The 5,289-nt window shown below is 36.8% G+C and overlaps 1 non-coding gene across 1 annotated transcript; it reads right to left on the reverse strand.

Moving 5' to 3' along the window:
• Nucleotides 1-1,027: 1,027 nt before the first annotated feature.
• On the reverse strand, nt 1,028-1,132 carry LOC127810736 (small nucleolar RNA R71). The gene has a single exon (XR_008025547.1). It is a non-coding gene; the product is annotated as a small nucleolar RNA R71 (small nucleolar RNA).
• Between the last annotated feature and the right edge of the window lie 4,157 nt (nt 1,133-5,289).

Genomic DNA, 5,289 nt, shown 5'->3' on the forward strand with positions numbered 1-5,289 from the left:
TTTTGGTTGTAATTGGATCATCGATTTTTAACCTAAGATAAGGAATAGCAAGATCCGAGTAATGAACAATTGAATCATAGAAGGCCGACGGTGGATTCACAAACACTAGTGCCTTATCCTTGAGAGTTTTTGAATCAAAGAAATTGTTTTAGTTGCATCTTTTATTAGTTAATCAGTTTCCATTACAATTGAAGTCATTGTTAATAGCTATACCAATGTGTGTGTTAGGTTAAGGTAAAATTAGTTAAAGTAGACGTCAAAAGTTAGTCCTTGTGGGTACGACACTCTACTTATTACTATATTACTTGTCACAATTCGTCCACTTACGGGATAGAAATAGGCGAACAAGTTTTTGGTGCCGTTGTCGGGGACTAGCTCTTTTGATTACTGCTTTGATTGATATTAGCTTTAACTGTCAAATTTTGTTTTCATTATTTTTTGGGCTGAGCTATTTCGATTTGTGTGTGTGTAGGGATTGAGATAGTGCATGAGCCGTTCATAACGTTCAGATATTTATGAGTTTGATCCTAAGATAGAAAGAATGTTCCACCAAAGACGTCGTGAATAAAGAGCAAAGAGGGAAGAGCAACTGAACAATATGGGTGATAACGCAAATTAGCTTGTTCAAATGGCGCAACTCGATGAAGTTAACGAAAGAGACATTCTGATGGGGGACTTCATGATGCCCCCAATGATTGAGAACCGATCAAGTATAATCTATCTTCCGTACGGGCATGAGAATTTTCAGTTGAGGCCAGACGTGATCAATCTCTTCGCCAACAACATACCTTTTTATGGAATGAGCGAGGAAAATCCACACTACCACCTATCTCAATTTTTAGGGTATTGTGGGAATTTCAAGTACCAAGGAATTAATGAAGAGGCACTCAAGATGCGCCTTTTCCCTCACACTTTGAAGGATAGGGCTCGAGAGTGGTTAGGCTCATTACCACCGGGCAGTATTATTACATGGGCATATTTGGTACAGAAGTTTACACTCAAATACTTCCCAGCGACCAAGATTAACAAGCTTAAGCATGAGATTTCGAATTTTCAGCAAGCTGAGTTTGAAAATTTTCATGAAGCATGGGAGAGGTTCAAGGAGCTGTTGAGAAAGTGTCAGTCATGGTTTTCCACTACTAGCTCAAAATCATTTTTCTATGCTGAGCTGACTCCTTATAGCCGTTCCACAGTTGATCCTACAGTAGGAGGATCTATCCGAAATAAATCGACCGGCCAGCTTCATGACCTTTTTGAGACAATGAGTAAGGAGTTAGTGATGTGGCTAGATAGAAAATTCACATAAAAAAGTAGCTAGAGTGCATGAAGTGGATGTTAACACGTTGATGTTGGCCAAGATTGATGCACTATCAAAGCAGATGGAAGCCTTAAAGTATTCTTTGAATGTTAATATGGTGCAAGGATCACTTCCCATATGTGAAACTTATGGAGCAGCTCATCCAATGCCTGAATGTTCGCTGCTCATAAATCCACCATTTACGGAGCAAGCTGCCTATGCTCAGAATTTCCAACGTCAACAAAATTTCCAAAGGCAGCAGAATAACCCATTCTCATAGACATACAATATGGGTTGGAGGAATCATCCTCATTTTTCTTATGGTAATACTCAGAACATCCAGAATCCACCAAAACAAGGGCGGCCACAAGTGGAAAAAAGAGGATGGGAAGAAGCAGTTTCAAAACTTCAAGAACGAAGTGACCGGACCGACGCAACCATTAAGAATATTGAAAATCAGATTGGGTAGATAGCAAAAATCCAAACCGAAAGGCAATCGGGCACATGGGCTACTAACACTAAGGTGAACCCGAAGGAGCAGGTAAATGTGATCACAACAAGGAGTGGGATACAGCTTCCAAAAATTCATCTTAAGAGACATGGAGTTGCGAAAGAGACTAAAAAAGATCAAGAGACACCATCCAAATCAGATGAGTCCGAAGCTCCGGATAATCAAGAAGAACAAGAAGCTCTAAGAGAAGGTGACGCCACCACTGGCGAAGCCATATGTCCCGCCGATTCCATTCCCTCAGAGGTTGCACAAGCACAAGATGGACAAGCAATTTGAGAACTTTCTAAAGGTATTCAAGAAACTTCAAATTAGTATACCGTTTGGAAATACCTTAGCCTAAATGCCCAGCTGTGCAAAGTTCATGAAGGAGATCCTTTCGAATAAAATGAGGTTGGATGAGTAGGAGATTGTCATGTTGACGAAGGAGAGTAGTGCTATAATGCAAAATAAGCTACCACCAAAATTGAAGGATCCAGGGAGTTTCACTATCCCTTATACCATTGGTAGTTTATATTTTGAACAAGCTTTATGTGATTTGGGTGCTAATGTTAATTTAATGCCTTATTCTATTTTTAGGGAACTCCGGCTAGGAGAAGCAAAGCCTACAAGCATGTTATTGCAATTGGCGAGCAGATAGATGAAACATCCACACGGAATTGTCGAAGACATCTTGGTAAAAGTGGATAAATTCATATTCCCTGCTGATTTCATCATTTTGGATATGGGAGAAGATAGGGATGTTTCGCTCATATTGGGGCGACCCTTCCTAGCGACTGGGCGAGCATTGATTGATGTGCAGAAGGGATAGTTAGTGTTGAGGTTGAATGAGGAGCAAATCACTTTCAATGTGTTTAAGGCGCTCAAATTCCCCAGTTGATCAGATTCTTGCTTCCAGATAGATATTGTGGACAGAGAAGTAGAGGAATTTTTCAAATTGGAGCATCCATCAGATCCTTACGAGACATGCATCATGTACTGTAATACCCTTGATGAGTCATGATAAAATTATCGATTAAGGGAATAATGATATATGAAAATTTCCATAATTGCCCTTGAATCAAAGAGAAGGCACATATATAGAGGATGCCTTAAGAAGGGCAAAATAGTAATTTGGAGTCCCGTCCCATAAAGGTAAATTATTTTTGTGGAGAAAATATTTATAAATTGGGGAATTGGATTTGTTGGGAGAATTTAATTCTTTTTTAAATGCATGGGAAAATGCATGGATAATTAGGAATTGAAATGGAAGCCAAGTAGGGTAGATTAGTGACACTTGGCATAATCTTGTAAAGCAAGAGGGAGATTAAAGGAAATTCAAAAAGAAAAGAAAATGGTTTTTCAAGCATTAAATGAGAGTCATCATGGTGTGAATTAAAGAAATTCTTTATTAAATTGGATATTAGTCATGCATTTATGTGGGAAAATAGTGGATTAAAGTAAATGCAAATTAAAAAGGATTATGTCTTTCAAGATTGATTTAAATTAAATCAAAAAGAAATAGATATTAGTCTCCATTGAATGCTTGAAAATCTAGGGCATTTAAATTAAATGAGAAATGTTAGAAAATAGTCAATCTTGAAATTAGTCAATATTTCTTAATTTTGAAAATTAAGTAATTATGGGAATTGGAGTCTTGATCCAATGGTTAAGGATTTAGCTTGGAGATGATCAAGATCCAATGGCTACAATTGATTCTTGGAAGTGGCATGGATTGCTAAATTTCAAAATAAATAAATATCTAATGAGCCTAATAAAAAAAGAATGGATGATGGAGATTTAATCTCTAGTTTATCATCAAGGGTGGAGATCTAAAGAGGCTAGATGGAAAGGATTGTGCTTTTCTTTAAGGGTGGAGATTTAATTTCATTTTGATCTATGGCTAAGAATAAACCCTCTTAAAGCACAAGGATTGTGCTAGTTTCAAGGGTTAGGATTTGTTCTTCAAAAGAATGATCAAGGGATGGAAATTAGTCTTGAATTTGTGAGATGTCAAGACATTTTATATAAAGAAGAAAAATCTCTAAGTGAAGGTTTTGCTTGGTGGAAGAAATTAGAGAATAAGGGAGAGTTCTCTTGTGAGCATCCAAAGGAAATGAAGGTAAGCTTTGATCTAAATCTTTTCTAGAAGAAAGAAAGAAAGTCTTCATTTCTTCTTTCAGTCCTCTAGTCTTCAAGATCATCTAATGCTTTCAAAATCCTTTTCTTAAGGTGGTTGAAAGTAAAAGAAGTCTTGGAAGGAAAATCTTATCAAAGCTCTCAAGGGAGAAGAGGTAAGGGATGACCCCAAGTGGTGGGGTTTGCTTGCATTAGTAAGTGTCTTGTATGAGTTGCATGTAATGGTCACCTTTGCATAATTTGTGTTCTAGTATGCCTATGGCCATATGGAGGATTAATGATGTGGGAGGGGTTGGTTGGTGCCTTAACCTATGTGGTTATGAGGGCATGGAAGACTACCCATTCATTACATTGCATTTGCATTACATGTTTATTTCTCATGTTACATTTACTTTTGCATAGCACCCTTACTGAGCAATGGCTCATAAGGTCCTTTGACCTCTTTGTAGGTGGGGAATCTTCTAAAGGAAAGAGAGTTTTGGAATGTTGAAGGTAATGGAGCAAGAAAAATGCATGTGAAGTTGAATGTATTTTGTTGGTATAGTGGATGTTGATGTATTTATTTTAGTTAAATATGTATGAATGTTTAATGTGGATGGATTGAGAAAAAATTTGATGTTCTGGAAGGTATTTAAAGTATAGTAGCATTCTGGAAATTTTGGTTAAAATATATATATATATATTTTTGGTGAAAGTCGGGCTGGAGAGGCCGGGCGTGTATGAGGCGCGTCTGGCTCGCGGCTGGGGCGCAGCCGTGGGTAGCGGGCGCGGGCAGTAGGAGGCCAGCGCACTAGGGGCGCGGCTGGGGGCTGCCGCATGCCCCTGCTGCTGTTGTTTGCATTTTTTTTTATTTAATTATTTTTCTTAATTTATTTTATTGATGCTACTTGAGTTTCTGAAATAAAGTCATATTTAAAAAATATATATATATTTATAAATAAATAAATAAATGAGGATTTGAGCCTCTAAATCAATTATTAAATTTATGTAAATTTTGAGGCATTTGTGGCAAAATTCTATATTTTAGAAAGTAAATAATTGAGTATTTTCCATGAATTTGGAAAAAATTGATGAGGAATCTTGATGTTTGAATTTTAAAATTTTACTTCCTAAGTGTTGGAAATTTGAGGTATTTTTGAAATAAATAAAAGGAAAATCAATGGAGATTTGATAAGAAAAATTTTATTAAATTTTTCAAAGAAAGATTAACCCAAATATTTTCTAAAGGATTAGGAAGTGAGAATAAATGGGTTAATAGTTGGGGCGTTACAGTTTGGTTAATTATTTCTTATAATTAAGGCCTTATGCCATAGTTAAATGAAGCGATTATGGTTTGCTTATTTTGTCTAATCCTGGGAAGTCATCC

The sequence above is a fragment of the Diospyros lotus genome, chromosome 9 (assembly GCF_014633365.1).
Source record: "Diospyros lotus cultivar Yz01 chromosome 9, ASM1463336v1, whole genome shotgun sequence".
Taxonomy (NCBI): domain Eukaryota; kingdom Viridiplantae; phylum Streptophyta; class Magnoliopsida; order Ericales; family Ebenaceae; genus Diospyros; species Diospyros lotus.